Source organism: Oxyura jamaicensis, chromosome 12 (genome assembly GCF_011077185.1).
Source record: "Oxyura jamaicensis isolate SHBP4307 breed ruddy duck chromosome 12, BPBGC_Ojam_1.0, whole genome shotgun sequence".
Lineage (NCBI taxonomy): Eukaryota > Metazoa > Chordata > Aves > Anseriformes > Anatidae > Oxyura > Oxyura jamaicensis.
Window position 1 is genome coordinate 6,946,970 of NC_048904.1, and position 23,365 is coordinate 6,970,334.

The window sequence follows — 23,365 nt, forward strand, 5'->3', positions numbered from 1 at the left end:
GTGCACTGCAGGCAGGCTGCAGCTGCTTCCCTGTGTGCGCAGGCAGGAAAGGAGTTTTCTGAGGTAAGAGCACAAACAACTGGCAGAGCAGCATTTTGGCTCAGGGAAAGCAGATTTTCCAGTGGCTAGGGATGCGTTTTGTGCCGTGCTAGAAGTGCTAATGATGATGGTTCGAGTACGATTGGATCTTGGGATCTTGTTTTGCTCTGCCAGGATGTCTTACAAGCTTGTCTTAGGAGCTAAATTTAAAGGGTGATTGTCCAGAAAGGGCTACAGAGCAGGTCTCTGAAGTCTCTGCCTGTCCTATGGGCATTAACATTGTTTGTATGTTTTCTTAGAAGTGGTTTTAAGGGTTACTGTGGGATCCAGTCTCAGCCTGGAGTCTGCTTCTGGGATGGCTGTTTTTCAAGGGCAGAACACGAACAGCCAGGCTGTAGGCAGAGCTCATGCACAGCCCTTGAGTTTGAGCTCCTGAGAGCAAGATCTGGGCAGGACTATGCTTTGCCTGGGCCAGTGATGAAGATGAAGCTATGCTTGTTCATTTGCCGTGGTCAGCCCAGAACTGCTCTGTTAGTTCTCAGCAGGGTTATTAGCATCCTTCAAGCTGACTTTGAGGAAAAAGGAAAGGTTTATTTGCTCTGCAAATCCTAATCCATGCAGCTCTCCCTCCATCACTCTTTCACCATGTCTTTGCTTGGGCAAGCAGGGTAGACCTAAGGATCCTTCTTTTGTGGTAGACCTAAGGATCCTTGGACCAAAGGACCCTGTTCCCTCTGTGCAGGTACCAGGGGCTACGTGGCATGGCAAATGACGCCCTTGCAACATCCTGATGTCTCCTACTCTGGAGCATGTGTTGCAGTCCAAAGGCATCCATTTGGTATCTCTTGAAGCCTCTAAGCGAGGCTGTGATGGGACTGCTGCTTGTAGTTGTGGTTGATGGCAGGTCCAACTTGATGGACGGATGTGGTCCAACTTGACTCTCCCTGGAGAATTCAGTGAGGGATTTGGAAGCATACTTTCTACTTTATACCTAAATCGTACAAAAGACTGGTGGGATTTAGGTGCTATGTGACTTTTGGAGGACTGAGCATCTGAGCTGTCCTGAAGTAGGAGTGGGGACACCGAGGGGACATTGCTGCTTTCTGAGGGCACCAAACACATCTCAGCGAGGTTTCTTTGGTGTTTCCCCACTTAGTAACATCAAAGGAGGCTGCTGGTGGAAACGAATAAAGACCTCATCGTGGGAGAGTGGTGGGAGCCCTGGCCAAGGGAAACTTGCCTGCTTGGCTCCTATCGGGCTGGCAGAGCCGGCTCGTCCCAAGCGCGAAGCGTACAGCTGTGCTAACCTGTCCCTGGGCAGCATAATTACAGGAGGAGGATGGGGCTGATGGCTTACAGAGAGAGCTAGAAATTAGGGCATGCAGTGGTGGGGTATCACTGCTCAAGGGAGGTTTCAGGGAAGGATTCTTGATTGGTTAAAAAAAAATAAAGAAGTCGAGGGTACTGGCAAATGCCACAGAGGTTTGTAGCCTGCATGTGCATTTTTGGGTAGTGCACCAACTTGCCCAGCCTGTGAAACGCCGGGGGCAGCTGCAGCATCTCCCTTGCAGGAGGTTCAGAGCATCCTCTTGGCTCAGCTGAGCCTGGCTGGCTCTCAGCAGTCTGTCACCCAAGCATGAAATTCCTTCTCTGGAAGTCTAACATTCATGCAGGAGGCCGTCTGCTCCCCGTTTTGGCATGAGAGTTGTTGCTGTTACCTCTGGAATTTGGTTGAAAATCATTTGGTATTTAGGTGTGTTTGGTTTGCAGGAGCTTGGAGGCTCCTTAAAGAACATCTCTAAAGCATGTGTTACTACACACAGCCTTCATGGTACGTGTTTTCTCTCCAAAGGTCCAGGACACGTGAGGAGACCTTCCAAAGCTGTCCTTCCCTGGCCAGCCAAATAAATACAGCCAGGCAGCCGCAAATGGCCACGTTCACAAACGTCTCCTCCCTTGTTGGCAGAGCATCTGCAAACAGATCCGCAACTATCTCGGACTTGGTCATGATGGAAAGTCGCTCAGTGGAAGTTTATTCACAAGTTACACTTTCTCCTGTGTTTGGAAGCCAAATGACCAACTTGCAGCTTTGCTGTGGTCAATGACGTGGCTTTGGTCCCCAGCCTGAAGGAATGCCACTTGTCTCTTAGCTGGAGATGGGAAGGAGAGAAGCTAAATCTGACACCGGAGAGTCATAAGCCCACATGATGAGTTTCAGCTGCTACTGAAACCTGGTGGCATGAATGTGAACGCAAAGAGGTATGCTACTTATTTTTAAATCGCTTCTTGAATATTTCCACCACCAATATGTCTCCACTGCTAATATACAGTCTTCAAGGATCAAGTATAAGTATATATCAAGTATAAGTTTTGGCAACTTTTCTAGAGCACGAGGAGCCAGGACCTCTGCAATCCAGCTTTCCTTTTTTTTTTTTTTTTTTCCTGCATCTTTTCAATAAGTTTCCCCCCTCTGCTATGGAAATTAGAAAGTAGAGCATGAAGATGCTAAAAAGACTAAAATGTCTTGCTCATTCTGTTGTTTAGAAATGAAACACTTAGTTTCTTCCTTTTTTGTAAATATTTTCCAATGATTTCAACTTTTTTTTTTTTAATTTGTCACTGAAATAAATAAAAGGAAAAAAGGGGGAGAAGTAATGAAAAGGCCAAATGTTTCATTTTCCAGCTAATTCCTTAAGAGGTTTGTAAAGAATGAAGTGCCTCATGCTGATTTCTGGAATAAGGAAGAGAAATTCCACTTATTTGTATGTGTTCCATTGCCCCTTTTGAAATAATTCATCCCACCTGACTTAAAACATTAAATCTGGAAACTAGGGAGGATGGTGAATGCAGATGGGCACTTTTGCAGGAGGGATACTGAATGGATAAAACATTTCTGAAGGGCCCCATGCAGATTTAGGGCCGTAAGGTAAAGCAATGCTCAGGCGTTCTTTGGGGGCAAAGAACTGCTTCTGCTCAGCAGCCAGTAAAACCACAGCAGGACAAGGAGGTCTGCAGCATCCCCTGTTCCCAGGGCTTGCACCCTGGGTCCTACCATCCCCCAGGAGAGTTCTTCCCCTCTGACTGGGTGTTTTGCTGGGTGCCAAAGGTACTGGAGATGGAGAACCTCTGGAAGATGTTCATCACTAATGTTACCTCTGTCTCATTTAAATGAAGGCTTCTGCATCCACATGCAGGTCTCTGGGCTGTGCAAGGCTCCACTGTGGGACCTTGACCCCGGATGGCAGCTTTGCTGAGCCCACAGACTCCTGGGTATCTGTGGTGCAGGCATGAAGATGCTCCCAAGCCAAGCTCAAGAGGGCGTGCAGAACAGCAGAGGGGCTGAGCTGGGAGAGTCCTTCTTGCCTTTCCCAGGCGTTGTCCCACCAGTGTCACCCAGTTCTGTGTTGCTTTACTGGGAGCAAAGGATGCTCAGGCATCCCTACGGAAACACCACTGTCCTTTGGGCTGCAGATATTCAGCCCCATTTGGCTTTCAGCAGGGAACAAACTCTGCTCAGCTGCCTGTGAGTGCTCAGCCTTGCTGGTCCTTGCATCCCGCTGCATGCCCCGGTGTCAGGTGCTCCCCAGGAGGCCAGCTGAGCAGAGGCAGCGTTTGCTGGTACCTTCAGAAGCCAGTTTTGTAGCAGAGGACCGCTATTGTGTCTGCCTTCCTCAGCTGATGTCAGGGAGAAGGCACGTCGGGAGGGGATGACTTCACAGAGCTGCTCAGGGAATCGGCCACCCCCTCCCTGCAGCGAGGGCTGCTGGAAGTGAGCCCAGGCCAGGCGCTGCCAATTGTGTCTTCATCTTCGTACCCCGTTACAGACAGTGTTTGCAAACACTGAGGCAACGCTGTTCAGGCAGGAGCCAGCCAGCTCTGTTGTTAACACAGCTTTTGGTGGCTGCTGAAGACCCAAGAGCCTCGCAGTGCTTTTTGGATGGAGGGCTGCAGCAATGGCTTGGGTGGTCCCATAGAAGTGGAAGAGGTGTCTGCTGGAACACCAACAATGCTTTAAAATGTTCTGTTTGCACTGGAAAGGAGGTGAAATGCAAAACAGATGGTTCTTGTAAGCTGTCTTGCATACACCAAAGGATGAAGGCAATTAATTAATTAATTTCACTAGCCCCATCAGATCAGTGTGGCTGATGGGGCTGCAGAGGGCAGCTGCCTCCCTTGCTTTGATGCAAACTGTCCTGATCATCATGCCAGCCATCTGGAAACCCAGGGTCATGCTGGCATCCTCCAGTGCCTGAGATAAGAGATGGTGTCTCCTTGAAGTCAGGATCAATAATCTGTGAAAACAAAATAATAATCACAGAATCATAGAATCATTAAGGTTGGAAAAGACCTCCAGGATCATCTGGTCCAACCATCACCCTGCTACCAATGTCACCCACTAAACCATGTCCCCAGGCCCATCCAGCCTTTCCTTAAACACCCCCAAGGACAGTGACTCCACCACCTCCCTGGGCAACCCATTCCAATACCTGACCACTCTTCCTGAGAAGAAATGTCTCCTCATCTCCAACCTGAACCTTCCCTGGCACAACTTGAGGCCATTCCCTCTAGTCCTATCACTAGTTACCTGTGAGAAGAGGCCGACCCCAAGCTCGCAACAGCTTCCTTTCAGGTAGCTGTAGAGAGCAATAAGGTCTCCCTGTGCCTCCTCTTCTCCAGACTAAACACCCCCAGTGCCCTCAGCCATTCCCCATAGGACTTGTGTTCCAGGCCCTGCACCAGCTTTGTAGCCCTTCTCTGGACACACTCCAGGGCCTCGATGTCCTTCTTGTAGTGAGGGGCCCAAAGCTGAACACAGCACTTGAGGTGCAGCCTCAGCAGAGCAGAGTACAGGGGGACGATCTCCTCCCTGGTGTGCTGGCTGCACTATTCCTGACACAAGCCAGGATGCCCTTGGCCTTCTTGGCCACCTGGGCACGCTCCTGACTCATGTTCAGGTGGGCATCAACCAGCACCCCCAGGTCCTTTTCTTCTGTACAGCTTTTGAGCCACTCTGCCGCAAGCCATAGCATTGCATCGGGCTGTTGTGGCTGAAGTGCAGGACCCAGCACTTGGCCATGTTGAACTTCATCCCATTGCCCTCTCTGCCCATCGACCCATCCTGTCCAGGTCCTTCTGTGGGGCCTTCCTACCCTCTGGCAGATCAACGCTTCCCCCCAACCTGGTGTCATCTGCAGACTTACTGAGGATGCACTCAATTTCCTCATCCAAGTCATCAGTAAAGATATTAAAGAGGACAGGCCCCAACACTGACCCCTGGGGAACACCACCGGTGACCAGTCACCAGCTGGATTTCACTCCGTTCACCACCACTCTCTGGGCCCAGCTGTGCAGCCAGTTTTTAATGCCAGTAATTACTGCTTGTTTTTCTGTGCCCTGGTGACCACATGATGTGAAGGACAGGACTGAGCCATTAGGAGAGGTGTCAGAAGCTCCACTGCTTCTGCCCTGCCAAGAGACATGTCCCTGAGCTGGCTTCTCCACCCAAAGACAAGTGTTGGCAAATGCTCACCGGGTGTTAAGGCAGGAGATAGCAGTGGTAGCATCTGGGGGCCCTGGGATGCTCCTGGGACCTGTTGCTTCTTGCTGTGTAATGCAACACTGACATACCTGTGTGCAAATTTCCCTCTAGCCTGGGACTTGGATGGAAGTGTATTGGATCATTGCATCATGCTACTGAAGAGTTATTCGAAGAAGGGAGATGGAAAATAATCAGGTGGGTGAAATGAAGTCTGGGCTATGCTCAGAGCATCTGCCTGCCTTGAAACAATCCTGCAATTTGCTGAGAATCTTGGACTTTGGAAAGGCCTGGAAAAGAGAAAGTTCTGCTTAAACCCTTTGGACTTGTACTTTCTCCTGGGCACCCTGGACTGAGATCCCAAGGAATCGGGAAGGAAGCTGTGCAGGAGAAAATCCCTTTTAGTCCAAAAGGAGGCACAGGGTGAGGTCGCACATGCAGGCAGCTGAGGAGGCTGCCCATAGCTGGGTTTCTGTGTTGCCTTCTGAGGACACGGGATAACTCCTGAGAGCTGGAACTGGTAATGCAGCAGCATCTCTTTTGGTGGTCAAGACTGCAGAGCAGCAGGCTAGTAGCAGGGGGGATTTCACACCAGAGCTTTATCCCGCAGCTCTCCAAGAGCACAAATCCTGCAGTGGCATGAGGGGAGGGATCAGATACGGGTTTCCACAGTTTCCCTTTGGAGATGTTTGCAGACCTGGAGCAACTCCAAGGCTTTGGTCCACAGTGTCAGCCCCACACCACACTGCAGTGGTGTAGGGGATGCTGGGGCACCCGGGTTTTGGCTGACAGAAACATCCAGCTGGCTGGTGCTGGGAAGTTTTGTGAGTGATTTAGACCAGCACAGGCTCTGGGGTAGCTGTAGGGGGACAAGCTGTGGTGCCTCGATGGGTGAAGTACCCCCAGCTCATGAGCACGTTTCCTTCAGTGCTGCCTGTTCGTTCTGTGCACCTTGTTGCTAATGAGTCTCAGCATCCTACCTCGGAGACGGACAGACAGACAGGCTTGATGTTGGCACAGTGTTAGCCAGGCTTCAGCCTGATGCAGTTATGCTCATCCATGAGAGGCTCACCCGGACCGGGAGACTGAGAGACAGTCTCCCACAAAAGACACCGATGACAGCCAGTGTCTGGTTGCTTGGTGTTGCTGAAGTATCATTGATTTTTACCTTCTCCTCTCCGTAACCATGACACCAACACAGCAGCATGTCTGTGCTGGGGCAGAGGGAAGGGGAGCTGGCAGGGTGAGGCTGGATGGAGCAGCAGCGGCTTTCAGTGCAATGAAACAGTGTAAGCAACTTGTTTTCCTCCTGTTTCACTACAGATTGGTGGCCCTGTCCCTCTGTGTGAGAGCAGGCAGTTGGAGGAGCAAATCCTTGCCTAAAGGCTTTGTTACCTCCAAGCCTCTCCAGGCGACATTTAGCAAAGCCTAGTAGCACCTCCTCAGGCCACAACGTCTGCTGTATTTAGCTTGTCAGCTCCAAAATGTGTGTTGGCTGTATCACATGCTTAGCACCACCGACTGTGGTGTGTGCCCAAATATTAAGTAACTCGCTGAGCTGGAGCCTAGCTCAGGCTGATGGGGTTAGGACCATTTCTTTCTGTGTGGGTCACTGAACATGTTGGGAGGGATAATTATATGAGATGCTGCTTTCTGTGACCTGTGGGAGGGGGAGCCGATAACCAAGAGAGGATTTGTTTGAAGTAAGGCAAAATACAAGTCTACAGTGACGTCTCACTGGACATGAAGACATCTTAAGTATTTTGGAGAGGACCAAAACTGATGCCAGGTGCTTGCCTATCACTGTCAGAAACAGAGGGAATATTTGGGAGTTGGAAGCCCGACTCCAGAGCTAGATCTCAGGTGCCTTCCTCTCAAGCAGGGCTCAGCACTGGGAAAGGGGCTGGGCAGCCCTGTGGGGTGAGCAGCACGGAGGGTTTGGCAGCTCCCAGCAGATCACTTTAAATCCAGCCCTGCTTGCCCTTCGTGTCTGATTTTAACAGCATGACCGAATCCTTGCCAGCAGGGAAGCTGTGTTTGACTGGGGAGGTAATAAGATGATTCGAACAGAAGAGCTGATAGTTTCAAGTAACTAAAACTTAACCTCACCACATAAAGCGTTATTGTCCTGCCACAGCAGTCCTCTGTCCGGGAGAGCACAGCTGCAGGGGAAATAAATGCTCCTCTTCTTTTTCTTTACCCTTTCTTTCCTTTTTTTTTCTTTCTCTCTTTCATTCTCTCTCTCTTGTCTGTTTGTTTAAAAATGGGGACCTCGTACAGGTTTGCTGGCGTTGGCCAGCAGTGGGACGTGGGTGCTGAGCTCTGAGGGAGCTGTGGTGCGGGGCACTGCAGGGCAAACTCCCTTTAATCCTGGGAATTACATCCCAAGCAAATCCATTGATGGGTGTGGATTTAGTTGAGATCCAGGTCAAATCCTGGCCCCATTGAAGTTAAATGGGAGCTTTAGCCGCTGGTTGCAGAGGGATCAGGGCTGTTGGGCACATCTGCCCTGCCAGCCTCTGCATCCCCTTCCCCATGGGGTGACGTTTGTGCAGCAGTTAGGATGTCTGCAGGTACCCCAGCTGAACTTCCCCTCTGTCTCAAGATCAGCCACAACTTCACTCCTTTTCAAACCCCCATGAAACCTCACCGAGCAGCAACTACTGCTGATCCTTCAGCTCCTTCTTGAGACCATCTCCTGACACAGAAATGGCTTGTTGCCACATGCAGCCAGCATGAATGCCAGCTTCCACCGGCAGCTGTTTCTGGACATCGAAGCATCTGAGGACACCTTTCCATCTTGGAAAAGCACTGCCATCACCAGCATCACACCAGGGCTGCCAAGGAGCTGGGAAAAGTGCTTCCAGGCAGGTTGTCCTTCCTCAGTGTGTTATCAATGGGGTATGACTGTGTATATATATATAAATTATATATATATGTATGTTTATGCTTATATATATATAAAAATCCAAAAGGAAAACCCAAAAGCCCAAGCTGGTGTAACTAGGAGCAGACTCGATGCTTTCCACAGTGGTGCAATGTAATGATATAAAAAAGTAAGCATTTGAAATCTTGTTTTAAAAGCTCTTCTTCCCGGCCAAGGCTGATGAAGAAGCATTACTGGCAGCGTTACGATGAGGAACACATGATGATGCTCCAACCCTGCAGGTTCTGCTGGTCCTCAGGTGCTGGGAGCTGCAGGCTCCTTCCCAGGCACTTCCAATGCACCCCGCAGTCCGCATTGCTCAAGTCATGCAGCAGTGTTGCTTTTCAGGCAGTTTAGACAGTGTTTATGAAGGTAAGAAGATTTTTCTTTTGATTTTTTTTTTTTTTAAAGAACTTACTATTTTCTTGAATTCCTCACCCATGCACGTCAGTGGGGTCTCAGACCAGCTGGTTTTGGATGCACTTGGAAATCCCCGCAGGGACTGTTTTCTGGCAGGGCTGGGATGTTCTTCCTGCTGGTAGCTAGCCTCCTGTGATAATGTTTCTTTTTATTTAGTTGCATTTATTTATTTGTCCAAACACAGCAGACCAAGCATGTATTTGTGTATGTGTGCTCAAATGTCTTCCAAAGGCCACTCCTACCACCCCTGCAAAATAGTTTGAGGATGATACAAGAACGATAAATATCTGGCCAAGGGGAATGTTTTGGAGTGAATGAACGGGAGTTGTGAATGGAGACGGCTGTGGCAGCACAGCACCGTGGTGGCACTGATTTCACCCAGCGTGGGACCGGGAGAGCAGAGGCAATGCCTCTGCATCCCAGGGGAGAGGCAAAATCCAGGAGTGCCCAGTGAGGAAAGTCCTTTGCAAGACACTTCATACCCCATTCAAACTTTTGTGCTGGCCTAGGCTGAGGTCTGGGCTTGTGCTTAATTCTTCATCCTGAAACCCACACTTAACTCAACGTGGGCTTGGAAAGGGGAAGCAGGGATTTGAAATCCATGGCAGGAATTAGCTGTGCTATTCATAAAGGCTTTCAGCTTAATCATGGAATATTTTTTCTAATTCATAAGAAATTCTAGTACATGGGACTGAAATAATGTCACTTTATCATTAATACCCAGGGAAAGCCTCAGGGACTGTGTCCCTGTTAAAAGATGGTTTACATTTTAGTAAAATACTGCCTGTATAGGTATGTTTCTGGACATGTTTATTTTTATTTATTTATTTATTTATTTCTTCTTCTTATTATTATTTTTAATTTTTCAAGTATCTTTGCTACAAGCTATTCAAACTTCTCCAAGGGAATGTTTTTGCCATTACTACTGAGTAGGTGCTTTTTACAAGGATTAGAAAAAAAGAAAGTTGAAATTATATCCAGGAATAATCAAATCCAGTTTTGAAATCAATTCAAAACCCACACTTTTTTTGACAAAATGTCTCTCTGAAACATCATGATGAGTGGTCATCATTCAGATTCCCAGCCCAGCTTCAAATTATTTGCTCTTTGGGCAAGAAGATGCACGCAACTGACCTGGGTGCTGAGTTCCCATCAGCCGAGGTGTCCTGGCAGTGGAAGGGTTGCCTTTCAGACCAATATTGGGTTCTCAGGCAGAGGTTCTGCATGATAAGATAATGTCCTGAGGGGTGTCAGTACGTCCCCTGGTGCCTCCTCCGTTGCTGTTAGCACACCCACCTCCTGTAGCATGGGTGAGGGGATGCCAGACTCCGAGTCCAGGGATTTCTCCTCCTGACACTCCTCCCACAGGCACAGGACACTCAGAGCCACAAACTGCTCTGCATCCCCTGAGTCATTTTCTCTGCTTTGTGGGCCTCCTCCTCCTTGGTCTTTTTTGGAATGTTTTGCCCAAAACTATTGCAGTGATGGGAAATGGTTTTGACAGACAGGAGATCCAGCCTTTTTTCATTGCATGCCCTCAGCACTAAGGCAGCTAGAGTTAGAAGACCCAAATATTTTCCAGATGACGCGCTCCTCATCTGCTGCTGCCGTGGTTGCTGGAGAGATGCAGGAGAACTTGCCTAACAGCTGGTGGCAAACTGTTCTGCAGGCAGTGCCGTGAACCTGCTGCTTGTTCTTCTTGCCCAGGGCAGTGGAACAGTCTCCAGGCTTGGCAGAGGTTTTGTCTTTCAGATTCTCAGGCCCATGCATGACCTGCACTGCAAACAGCCCAGCTTGATGGCTGACAGCATGGGGCTCCACGGACTACTCCATGGACACTCTCCTGGCTCCTGTCTCTTCTTTAGCACATTCGCATCTCCTCTCAGGACTGCTGATGTCCCAGGACCCCACCACTCTTTGACCTGAATCTCCAGCTCTCCTGGACTCCTTTCTTCTCTCTGCTGCCCATAACTAGGGAAATCTCAGACAATGGACCCATGTAGGAGTGGGAATGGTAGTTGATGTGGTCTGGCTGGCTGGCCGCAAAGAACTCCTCAAGGACAAGGAATTTCTTTACACACACCTTGATCCCAGGATGGAGTTTTTCCCACGCTGGATGGAAATAGCCTGATGTGGGAATGTGCTCTTTGCACTGAAGGGGTTAAAAGCCTGCTCCTTCCTCCTAGGCTGACCCTGGAAAATACCTCTCAGCCAGGGACTAAATGCAGGACAGAAACTAAGGCTCCTAGGATACAAGGATACAAATAACACAACTTGTTCCACAAGCAGTGGAAACCAGCAAAGCCGGGTTTCCTATGGTTGGTGTCATGGGGCAGAGTTTCGGGGAGGGCTCTTGCTGGCTGATAAAAGCTAAACGTCCCAGGGCAGCAGTGGGATTTCTTCCTTCTTGCCAGCCACCAAACTTCACAGAATTTAAGTTCCTGTAATAACTGGGAGCCCCTGCTCAGTGTGGGGACAAGGTTGGGTTCCAAATTAAACCCAGCAAGAATGTGCTTGTTGATTTGTTCCTCTTCAGGATCTGGTCCTTTGCAACGCACTGGTGAAGAGGAAGATGACAAGGAGGAGGAGGAGGAGGGAGCTGCTGTGTCATCTCCCCGAGGGTGGCCACCAGTGTCCCCTTGCTCCCAGGACCTGCAGATGGGGAGCAGCTCAGCCTGAATTCACACTGCTGTGAGTGATGGTGGGGGCCCATTCCTGTCCCCCCTGCCTGGCATGGATCGGTCCCTCCCTGCTCTCCTGAGCCAAGACAGCTGGGACGCTTGCGGCTCCGGTGTTCTTCTTGACCACTTGCCCCATGTTTTCAGGGGTGAGAGGAGTCACGGTGGCCAGGGGGCTATTTTGTGTGCCCGGCAGACGTGAGCTGGGCACTTTGCAGCAGGCCCGAAGGAGGATGGCACAGGCTGAGATGACTGCTTACTGCAAATGCAACCAGACGTTACTGATGTGCTTTGCGACATCAGTGGGAAGGAAGGAGAGGGTCTTGATGTAAAGAGAACGAAGCTGGCAGATGACTGCGCCATCTATGCTCAACCTTGTCTAAGCCTATTTATATAAATCATGTGAAACTCAAATTAGAATTTTGTCCATCTGCTCTGCTGCAAGTCGCTCTTCCACTGGTAACGCAAGCCAAGAAAACGTTCTTAACTCTGTAAGATCTGCCTCTAGCATGAGAAAGGTTCATATCCATGTCCCAGAGCCAGTGGAGAGGCTGCGCGTTGCCATGGGCTTTGGGACAGATAAGTTTCTGAGCAGAAGAGCTCCAGGAAGAAGCAGGGGCTGCCCTCAGGGCTGCAGCATTACTTGGCCTCCAAGGCTCCCCACCATGTGCAAGAGGATATGGGTCACTCACCTGTCTCATGTCTGACATAACCATGGGTGAAAGCGTTGGGCAAATCCCTCTTTGCCTGGCTGCCAGTCTCAAAGCCAGTGCCCAGACACCAGGGCGTTAATGCAACAAAGGTAGGGAAGTGCCCCGTTGTCTCTTTGCACCTTCCCGTGTTTCCTGCTTGTAGCATCTGCCTCTCACTGGATTGTTCAGCCTTTCCTTCTTGGAGAGGCTCTTACACAGTCACTTGTTTTAGATATGGCCAGCGCTGCGCTTGGGGTGACCTTGGGTCCAGGGGATGTGGCACTGCCGGCAGCCGTGGCCGCAGCTCTCTGCCTCACGCACGGCCGCTAACCATGCCGGTCAGCCGGGCACATGCTGCTTGTGCAAGTGTCCTGTTGGATCCTGGCCACGAGTCAAAGTTCTTAGGAAACTTCAGCAGCTCATGGCCTAAAACCCAGCTGCGGGCACAGGGAGAGGCGAGGGGAGGACACTGGGATGGAGGTGTGAGTCAGTGAGACAGATGCTGGGCCTGCTCCTCAGCCCGGTGATTTCTAGGAAGCACATCTGTCTGCACACACGGGTGGTCACTGATGAAAATGGTGACCCACCAAGCGATCTTCTGACCCCTCTGCCTGGCTTTCTTGACATGTGCTGCTTTTCCCATCATTGAAAACAAAAAACATCTCCCCCCCACCCCCAAATTGAGGATTTCAGCAAACAATTCGGGGGTAAAAGGGGGAAGATGACATGGCAGAGGAACAGTTGGTCAAGTTTGTGAGAGATGGAGCCAGATCTATATCAGGAATAGCCTCACCGGTAGAGAGCAGAAGGAAGGCAGCACATGTGTCTGGGCAGTTGGATTTCTGCAGGCTCTGTTAGATTTCCTTAACATCAATTGTGTCTCCTCCATTTTTCCTTCCTTTTTAGCAAAACAGGAGTGGAAGCTCACCAAAAGTGTCTTCAGGCAGAAGTGGAGAAGGCCTACAAGGTGATGAACCCCATGGCCCCTTGGGCTTGGCTGGCAGGTGGAGGCAGACATGTCTGGATGAGATGCTCGGTTTGAAACCAAGAGGCAGTGGCCACCTCCAGCAGATCTCCCTGTAGCTGAACGTGGTGGCCACATCAAAATTCATCTCAGTGAAAGGCCATGAGCAGGATGCCCGAGTGCCTCCTCTGAAGGCCTAGACCACCTTGTTTGTGCAGAAAAGCCACTTGCTTCTAGTGGTTCCTCCTGGCCTCTTGCTGCAACACCAAGGGGTTTTGCACCACATTCTTGGTGGTTGTCTTCACATCCTAATGAAAAAGTAAACAGGGCTGGGAAAGGCCGTGGAAGGATGTGATGCTCCCCTGCACTTGCAAAAATCCCATAGGTACAGCAGCAAAAGTGGTTCTGCAGCACTGCAGCCATCAGCGCTCCTGGCAGGGCCACCCTCCGGTGCTGCCATCCACGTGGCTGCTGACGTATCTCCCAGCACCTCTCCTCGCTCAGCCCCGAGATGACAGGCAAGGTCTGTTCTGGACCCTTCTGCAGCTGTTTCAGCTTTGGTTGGGCCTGGGTCCTGCTCAGGAGCTGAGGAGGTCTCCCTGGCCTGCTGCAGGCATCGCAGCCCCCTTGCTGCTCTCCCAGAGCAGCCACTGCGATGGATGTGTGGCTGGATCAGTACTTTATGCCGAATGTGGCCCCCACTAAAAGTCAGCATTTGCCAGCAAATGACATGCTTTTTCTTTCAGTTTTATTGCATCACAGACAGTCTCCCTACTCTGCATTTTAGATCAGAGACTTCAAAATCTTTAGCACAGGGGAAAGAGCTACAGATAGTTAAAAAAAAAAAAAAAAAAAAAAGTGGGGGGGGGAGGGAAAGGGTCACAGAGATGCAGTTTAGTCATCCTGCATGTTACAGTGTTGCTGGCTGCCTTGGGCTAGCACCACGGCTTGCTTTCAGCTGCAGCTTCTGCCCTGTGAAGGCTGGAGTGGAAGTTAAGGAGAAATGAAGTGGCCAGGCTGTGCTGGGACAGCAGCGGATGTTGGTGGAGCCACCAGGGGAACGGCTCCGGAATGGAGAGGCTGAGGACTGTGCCTGAGCATCCATGGAAAACAGGTAAGAAATGATCCTGGCTTGGTCGCCCACTTCTGAGCCCATTCTCAAAGCCAAAAATGTGAGTTAAAAAAAAGGATTAAACTGTTTTTAAGAGCTTTAATCACATAAAATGGAGATGGTCAAAGTGTTTGTGTGAGGAGATGTCTTAAATGCCCTTTGCAAGCCTGGCGTGGCCACACACCAGTATGTGTTTCTCTCCAAAAGGGCTGAGATTAATTTTATTTAGAGGGGCAGAAACAGAGGATTATAAAACTGGAATATTCAGTGATGCTAAACTGCTGCTAGATTCATGTGTTTTTTTTTTTGTTTGTTTGTTTGTTTGTTTTGTTTTTTTTTTTTTTAATTCATTTTTTATAAACAGACTTGTAATTCAAGTTGTCTCAGTCTTGTTTCTCCCCCAGCCTCTCCTGTCCCATTTGTGTCTGGGCTACTGGCAGCGTGTGTTTCAAGTTCTAGCCAAGCATGTATTAAAATAAAGCTGCAATCTGCCGAAAAACAGGTTTTAAGATGGAAACAAATAATTAGAAACACCCAAATTAGTGTATGTCTGACAATAGGTTGAGCTCTGTACAAATTTAAACAAAGCTGGTAATCACAGGATGCAAGTGATTAAACCAGAGGCAGTGGCTAAATGTCGGCTTTAGCACGTCAGGTGAAAAAGGTGTTGGGAGGGAGCAAACCTGGGTGGGTTTTGCAAGGGCTGTGCACCCAGAATTGAGATAAAACAGTAGCATTTTGGGGCCTCTGTGTAAGACAATGCATTTAAAGAACAGGTGCCGCAGAGGTGCTTGCTCAAGGTGCCCATTTGAACACTTTGAGTGACGGGACATCCACAACTTTTCTGGGCCATGGTGGAGCACCACGAAGCTACACTGGTGTGGATGGTGTGGAAGTGCTCTCAGTGGTTTCCTTCCTTTGGCACCAGCTGCTTTTACACCCCCAGCCTCAGGTGGTACGGGCACCCCAGCTCCGCCAGCAACCCCTGGCTGGGTAGCGGGCAGTGGGTCCCTGGGTGGCTTTCTAGCAGTGACTGGGAGCAAACTGGTTAAAAATTCTTGGATTGCTGAAATTACAGTGTGCCTGTTTCTCTTTGTGCACGTGTGTGTAAGCAAGCAAGGCACAATAACAGCATAGATTGTTCTTCTGCACCCATTGTTATGGAAATTGCCTTAGAGACAGTTGCTCTGCCGTACATTTTTAGAAGTGCCAGCAGGAAAAGCACTCGGAAGGGAGGAAGAGCACCTAAGGCAGTGCCAGCACTGCCCCTTCCTCGGATGCTTGCTGAGGATTTGAGCTAGGGGTGTTTTTTTGCCCATTTGGGCAGAGGGAAGGAGCCTCTGAAGGAAAATCCCCATCTGTGTCAGCCTCCAAAGGAGCCTTTTGGGCTGCGTGCCTCAGCTTCTGCTGCTCATCCGCAGTTTGGGCAAGGGATCGCATGTCCCATGCTCGTGCCTGAAGTTTACAGGAGTCCTTCCTCTGTCAGCAGTGCTTCACTACTGCAAATGGCCCCATTTTAGTCAAAATCAGGTTTTTCCTACTGCTAGATGCCACTTTGTCTCAAAAAAAAAAAAAAAAAAAAAAAAAAAACTCAAGAAAAATTCACCATTGGCTCGGTGTGCTGAAGTGCTGTCCGCCTGTGAGCTGGAGGGAAGCTCTGATCCAGTGCACCTTGTTCACCATCATGTTTGAAACAGGCTTCTCATGCTCCCAAACCTCCCAGTTTCCAAAATACCACAGGTGCTGGTGAAGGCGCTTTGGAAGGAGTATGTGTCCAGGAAATCTTTGTGCTTCCCTTGCACTGGTGTTTTGGAAAAGGAAGAAAATCGGTGCACTGGAGCCCCCAAGTCGGCTGTGACCACTGAGCACCAGATTGCTGCAGGGGCTGGCAGGGCTTGCAGACACCCTCTCCTTCTTCCCAGCCAGCTCAATTTTCCTGGTCTGAAACAAATGGTCCTTTGGGTTCTTCTGCCACAGCAGCCTGTCCCTGCTTTGAGAATGAGCTTTCAGCTGAAAGGATGGTGGTTGGGCCAGCGAGGAGTGTTGCGTGGTGAGGGTTAGGGCTGTTCACCCCCCATTTGCATTAAAATGCCCAGGCCCAGTTTTGACCCAACAAATCATCTTTTGTCTCAGTTTCAATGTTTTTTTCTCTTTCAGGAGAAGAAAGGAGGCAGGAGGTCTGGGCAGGAGAGAGTGGTTCTGGAGAGGGGCTCAGCTGTGTCCCCTCCCAAGCACCCCCAGCCTTGTGGCTGTTCCTCCTGCTGCATCCCAGAGCGCTCAAGGGCTGGTGGCGATGGTGAGGCGGTGGCAGAGGCTGGGAGGGGACCTTGTTATAAGAATGTGGACACTGGGAGTCACGAGCTGGTGGCAAGATGCCACTGAGCAGCCTGGTCCACGTTGGCTCCATGGGTCCCTAGCTGCTTCTCTGCAGCCCCCAGGCACTGTCTGGGGCTGCACGTGCCCACAGTGGGGTCAGGAGGACCTCTCCATCCTCCTTGGGATCTTGCAAGTAGGCCGATTTGTAATACCTGCAGGCTCTTCACCATGCTTCATGAAGGACCATGGTGTCATGGTCCTGTGGATGTGCTCAGAGCTGCTGAGCGCCTGACCTTTGTGCTAGCAAATTCTCTAGCTTTGTAGCCACTACAGCTGAAAAGACACTTCTCTGTGAACCTGGGAAACTCTTTATGCAAAGGGTCCCTTGTGTTGCTGACCCCAAAGGCTCCACTCAGCAGACAGAAGCATGAGATTAACACAACCCTCCAACAGTTCCTTCTGAAACAGAAAACACTGGAGGGGTGAGGAAGGGATCACTTTGTATTTTATACTCATGACTTTTCACTGTCTTTATCTGCTGCTATTGCAATGTTTGGAAGTCCTGTGTTTTTTTGTTTTGTTTTGTTTTGTTTTGTTTTTTCTTTGGTTGCTTGGTTGGTTGGTTTTAATGTGAAAGCAGAGATTTTGGGGGCAGGTAGCTGAAGCTCGGCCACGGGGACTGACAGCCCTGGGCTGTGCCTGTCTGCAGATGTCAGATGGCTTTTTTGAATGCCTGGCTGCTTTACAGACAGATAGCATAGAAGGACGCTTGAATCTTTATCCCGAGCTTAAAAATAAATATATATATATTTTTTTTTAAAGTAAAATGGAGAAAAATATACAAATTAGGCCATGACAACAGAGTTTGTGATCATCTGAGATCTGCTCCTAATTAACAGCAGTTCCCATCCCAGAAATCATACCATTCAGCAAAAGTTAATCATCTTTGCTCATACATACAATGCGCTTCAAGAGGGAATGAGTCACCCTCATTGAAATGTCTGATGTTATGAAATCCAGTGTGACTGATGTAATAGACCCAGCTAAGCTCTCCAGATTGGCTGGGAGCACCAGCAGCAGCACTCAACCCGTGTGTAAGTTGGCTTCATTGAGTTCTGCTTGTTTGTACCCGGGCTGGGTTTAGCCTTTAGATTCTAAAACAAACTCTCAGCCCAAGAAGAAGTTGGGTGGACTCGTGCCCAGCAAAGGGGTGCCAGAGGGCGGGGGGGGGTGGCAGCACCAAGCCTGGTGGTCCTTGCCCCCTGGCATGGAGCTGCCCATTGCCACCTCTGGGAACAGAAGCACTCAAATCCCATCGCTCTACGTGTCTAATTCACAGGCCCAGGGATTTATTCTCCATTTCTTGGTTCAAAGAGGAATGTACGTTGAATTCAGAGCTAAGATCCTGCCTTGATACCAGCTGTTCTTCCATAAATTAAATATTATTACCTGCAAACATTTCCTTTAAGCACTGGGAGCTGTTTGCTTGGTGTACTTTGTTTAAATGTCACCATATGAATTACTGAAAGTAATTTAAATATTTAAAGTCATATACTGCAAGTCTAATTTTATTCTGAAATACTGAGCCAGACTTGCAGCTGATGCAGCCGATAACAGCTCAGTCTGGCACCCTTGCTTCCTGTCCCAGTTCTTTAAATTAACGATTTGCATTTCCAACACCTTTCACCCAACAACTCTGGGCTCTGAGATTTTTTTTTTTGTTTCAGTGCGATGTCACTTTGCCAATAGCTTTTACTTGACATGAATGCCCGTGGTTTCCAAAGAAATAATGTTTCCCCTAAGAAATGCCACCACGCAGGCCAAAGCTTTCCCTAGCTTTCCCAATAAAAGTTCTGGCCACTTGGAAGCTCCAGCTCCTGGCAGCAGCCCCCCCGAGGAGCTGTGCTCCCACCAGGGTTCATTTCCACATCCTTGTGCCCACCCAGCCTGCGGGGCTTTCTGCTCACACCTGCAAATGCCATCTTGGATGGGTCTCCTAACATGAGGTCCACGGTGCCTTCTAGTTCAACTGCAGGCCCCTCCTCAGAGCATTTGTCTTTCCTGGTGACCTCCCTGCCCCTCGCTGTCCAGAGAGGTTTTGCTTCTACTTTAAAGCCGGTGACTCATTCCCTGGGATGTATTTGCTTCAAAGTTGCCTGGTCACATCTTTCTCTGTCTGCTGTTGCCTCACTGTTCAAACCAGGAGTGAAGAAACGGTGACACGCAGGCACAACACGCCTGTGTGTCCCCAGGCCGTGTCCCCCCTCCTGGTCCGCATGGTGCATGGGCAGGGTGGAGGGGAGACCTTGCGTCTCCTCCAGAAGGAGGGCTCGCTGTGCTGTCACATCTGGTCACCTGCTCTGCAGGGCAAGGTGTGCAGGTGGGTTGTGTCTCGGTGCACACTTCATTTTACAATATTACTGGCTGTAAAAGTGAGTCCAAGGGGAAGCTGGAGGTCCGCTGTGTAACTCTCAGATGGGAGTGTGTATCTTAAAGCCCATCTTTTCCTCCCAGGTCCACCTCTTGGTCTAATAAATGATGTGAGCTCTCCCTGCCCCCAGGCTCTGTGCGTGTCCCTGGGATGTCCCAGCTATAGCAGCTGCATGTGAAAACAGGGCCACAGGGGGACATTGCCCCCAAACCCCCTTTGGCCACCAAAGCCGGCCCCTCCAAGCTGTGCCAGAGCAAGGCCCAGGCCCTCAGTAACCCTCCAGAGATGCTGTCAGCAGGCACAGTAATGCACACGGTGTCTTGGGCAAGATGCAACAAGTGCCTTCAACAATGACTGCTTATGCATTGTTTCCTCCTGCCAATACCACCAAGTGCCTTTTCTGCCTTGCTTGCTGGAGGAATAGTCTGGACTGATGCTCCAGCAAAGCTTCCAGGCTGTCACAAAATAGATAAATCACTCAATGCTGCAACAAGGGGCTTGGAGAAAATATGGGGAAATAGTGGACCCTTCCTTTGCAGCAAGTGAGTGATGAGGCCAGGCAGAGGAGGAGCAGGAGCTGCAGCCAGAACAACTTTGCTGGGGCTTAGCAGCTGGGTAGGTGCAGCAGGGTGGGTCCTCAGCAGTCAGAGGACAGGTCTGCTCCAGAGCATGCTCGTGTGTCCTTCCTGGAGATCTGGCTGTTGTCCTGGTCAAGAGAGGCTTTTATGTGCTTGACTTCCCCATAGGGGATGTTACCTCCATCCAGCTCCAGAATGCGGAGATGCAGGTTTAGGACCTACTGCGGTCACCCTTCTGCTCCACTCTCGTGAGACCCCACCTGGAGCCCTGCCTTCTGCTCTGGGGCCCCCAGCATCAGAAGGACATAGAACTACTGGAGCAAGTCCAGAGGAGGCCACGAAAATGAACAAGAGGCTGAAGCACCTCTCTTGTGAAGACAGGCTGCGGGAGCTGGGGCTGTTCAACCTGGAGAGAAGGCTCCAGGGAGACTTTACAGTCACCTTCCAGTGCCTAAAGGGGCCTACAGGAGAGCTTGGGAGGGACTCTTTGCCAGGGGTGTGGTGATAGGACAAGGGTAGTGGCTTTAAACTAAAAGAGGGTAGGTTCAGATTAGATATTACAAATAAATTATTTACTCTGAGGGCCGTGAGGCCCTGGCCCAGGCTGCCCAGAGGAGCTGTGGCTGCCCCATCCCTGGCAGTGCCCAAGGCCAGGCTGGATGGGGCTGGGGGCAGCCTGGGCTGGTGGGAGGGGTCCCTGCCCATGGCAAGGGGTTGGAGTTAGATGGGCTTTAAGGTCCCTCCCGACCCAAACCATTCCAGGATTCTATGGGCAGGGATCGGGGAGCCAAGCTGGGGAAGCAGAGCTGGGAGCCCAAGCTCATTTTAAGAAGTGCCCAGTGGGTGGTGGAGCTCTTTCGCAATTGGTTCTGGTAAGAAGCCTGCACCAGGAAGCTCGCACTTGAAAAAGAAATATTTCTCTGCAGGAAATCGCTTCTTGTGACTAGCCTGGCTGACTGGGAGAAACAGCCAAGGAGCTGACGTGTGTGGAGGGTGGGCCGCCGAGGATGCTGAGCCTGTGGAGCTGGGAGGCTCTGGATGTGCAAACGGGTGAGAGCGGAGGCACGTGGAGAACAAACACCAAAGGGCCCTGCCGTCACTGCCCTGCTTGCTCTTCTCTGCCTTCCTGCTCTCTAAGGACGAGCTTTTATTTTGGCATATAAATGAGAAATGATTAGAAATGGGGCATGTAGGCATATAGGTATACCTACACAGGGATATGTAGCTATAGGTATATATCCTCCACAAGGGAGGATGTCCTAAGGGTGGTGGCATGTGGCTTTCACACCGGTTTGTTTAAAGCCTGCTGCTAAAAAGGGTATATAATCTGAAATTTTCTCCAGTTTTCCCTCTGGAAGGAGCTTGGAGCCTGGGAAGCAGAGGGAGGGAAGCAGGGAAGCCGTCGTTGCTGTTATCCCAGTTTGGTTGGATCAGAGGTTGTCCTGATGGCTGGCGGAGCCTGTGGGGACTCATCTCCTGCTTCTCCCTTTCTCTCCTGGATTTTACAGAAAGTGTGGGGACCTCCCAAGCTGTCATCGAAGCAGCTCTCCCAGCCAAAGCAGTGTGAGAAGTACTGGGCTGATATTTCTGGATAAATTAGGTTTTTGCTCTGCAGATTGATTGATTGATTGATTGATTGATTGATTTATTTATTGCACCCAGGTGGAAGCAACCCCTTTGCTGTAAAAATGCAGATGATTCCTCAAACTCTGAAGATGGACCCAGGCTATTCTTGGGTGCCCAGTGAAAGGATGGGAGGCAATGGGAGCAAACTGAAGCACAGCATGTAATGGTTAATTGTAAGAAAACACTTTTTCATTGTGGGGGTGGTCAAACACTGCACCAGGTTGCCCAGAGAGGGCATGGAGTCTCCGTTCTTGGAGATAATTGGGAACCAACTGGGATGGGGTCCTGCTCCAGCAGACCTTGCTGCGATGCTCTCCAGAGGGACCTCCAGCCTTAGCCCTTCTGGGCTTTTGCACCCACTATGAGCTGATCACACAAAACAGAAAAACAGAGTTCTTGGAGCCCTGATTTTTGCTGCAAAGAGAAGATAAAGTCCACCACAGCCTGCAACACTCTGCACACGCAGCTTTGCTCCTCCATGGTTGCCACAGAGCTTCTGGATCTACCTGGAGACATCTGCATGGTGGAAAGGTGGGAACCAGCCTCAGGGGAAGCCTCCTACCCTGAGCCTCCTTCAGAAGGCCGGAATCTGGACGTGGATTTTCATTGCAGCTCTTGAGGGTTTTTCTTAACCTTGATGGTGTTTTCCAGGTCAGACAAGAGGCAATGATGTCAGAAGAGTCAGGTGGGTGGCAGGAACAGAGGTCCATGAAGACTGAGGCTAATCTGGAAGAAGGAGGAACATAAGTGGAGGCCGGGCACTGCGAAGGCTCTGTGAGGCTGCACATGCCTCCTTTTACATTTGGCCGTGTGGATTCTCCTGCAGGAACATGCCAGAGAACAATTGTGTGGTCTTTCACCCAGAATCCACTTACACCGCGACATGAAAATCTCCAGCTCTAGAGCAAAAGTGCCTCCCAGAGAGGGACAAGAGATGCTGTCCCGTCTCGTGGAGGAAAAATGGCAGCACCCAGCAACTCATCAGCCTGAGCTCCCTGCATCCCGGCTCAGCATCCACTGGTGACTACACACGAGAAACGTCCCTGGCCCTGCTGGACACAAGGCAGCTTCACGCCAGCAGAATGCACTTGCCCGGGCTCAGCATCCACGTAGGATGGCGAAGCAGGGCTGTGTGAGGAAGGGGAAATCTGCTCCCACCCCCAGGAGCTGCTGCAGGTTCACGGCCGTTGCTGTACAGGGAGGGCTCGCTGCAGAAAGCGTCGCCGCGCGTAGATCCTCCCACTGAGCGCTTGTGGGTGAAGAGCTTCACCAGGCCAAAGTCATCTGACATTTTTCTTGCGGGCGGCTGAAGCTAATGAATCCAGATTAGGCAGTGCGGAGGCTGGGGAGCTAGATTTCTGCTGAATATATATGAAGACAAATGTAAATTCTAAACTTTCTAGGGAGTATTTTTACCCTGGCTCAGCGTTAGTGTTGATAAAAATAGTCACAAATTAGTGCAGGAGTAGAAAGTAAATTTGGGCTTTATTATTTTATTTCTTTGTTTAATTTTACTGTTAAAGCCATGCATCTATTTACAGGAGTTAACCTCTTACATGCAATAATGAAACATTGTGTAAACAATCAACAACTGCCCTTCCCTGACAGGTTTACTCCTACTTCAATTAAGTGATTAGTAAAGAGAACTGAAGTTAAATTATATATATATATATATTTAAGTGATTCAATCCAAGAAATTCAGCACTGCAGGGAAGATGCTAAGGATAGTAGCATCAAACCAGCCCTCCTAGCACCTAAATGTGCTTGCAAAGGTGACAGGGAGGGAGGCACGATGTCTACTCTAGAGGTGGGAAAACTGTGCTGTTACCTCTTGTCCTGCCATGACTCTTGGTCTTTGTTTCTACAGCATAAGACAAAGACCCAGATGGAAAATAGACACCAAGACACAGCCCTGGGTGGAAAAAGACATCAAAACCCAGTCCCCGGGCTCAGGAGGTGAGAGGCAAAGGGAGTGAGGAACCTGAGGTGGTGGCTGCCTCAGCATCACAGGGGAGCAGAGAATGGATGAGGACAAAAGCACCCCGAAA

General features: G+C 50.0%; 1 long non-coding RNA gene across 1 annotated transcript; it reads left to right on the top strand.

Annotated features, from left to right (window-relative positions):
• The first annotated feature begins 11 nt into the window (after window positions 1–11).
• On the top strand, window positions 12–2,551 carry LOC118173440. Its single transcript, XR_004754191.1, has 2 exons — window positions 12–63; window positions 1,892–2,551. It is a non-coding gene; the product is annotated as an uncharacterized LOC118173440 (long non-coding RNA).
• The last annotated feature ends 20,814 nt before the right edge of the window (window positions 2,552–23,365 follow it).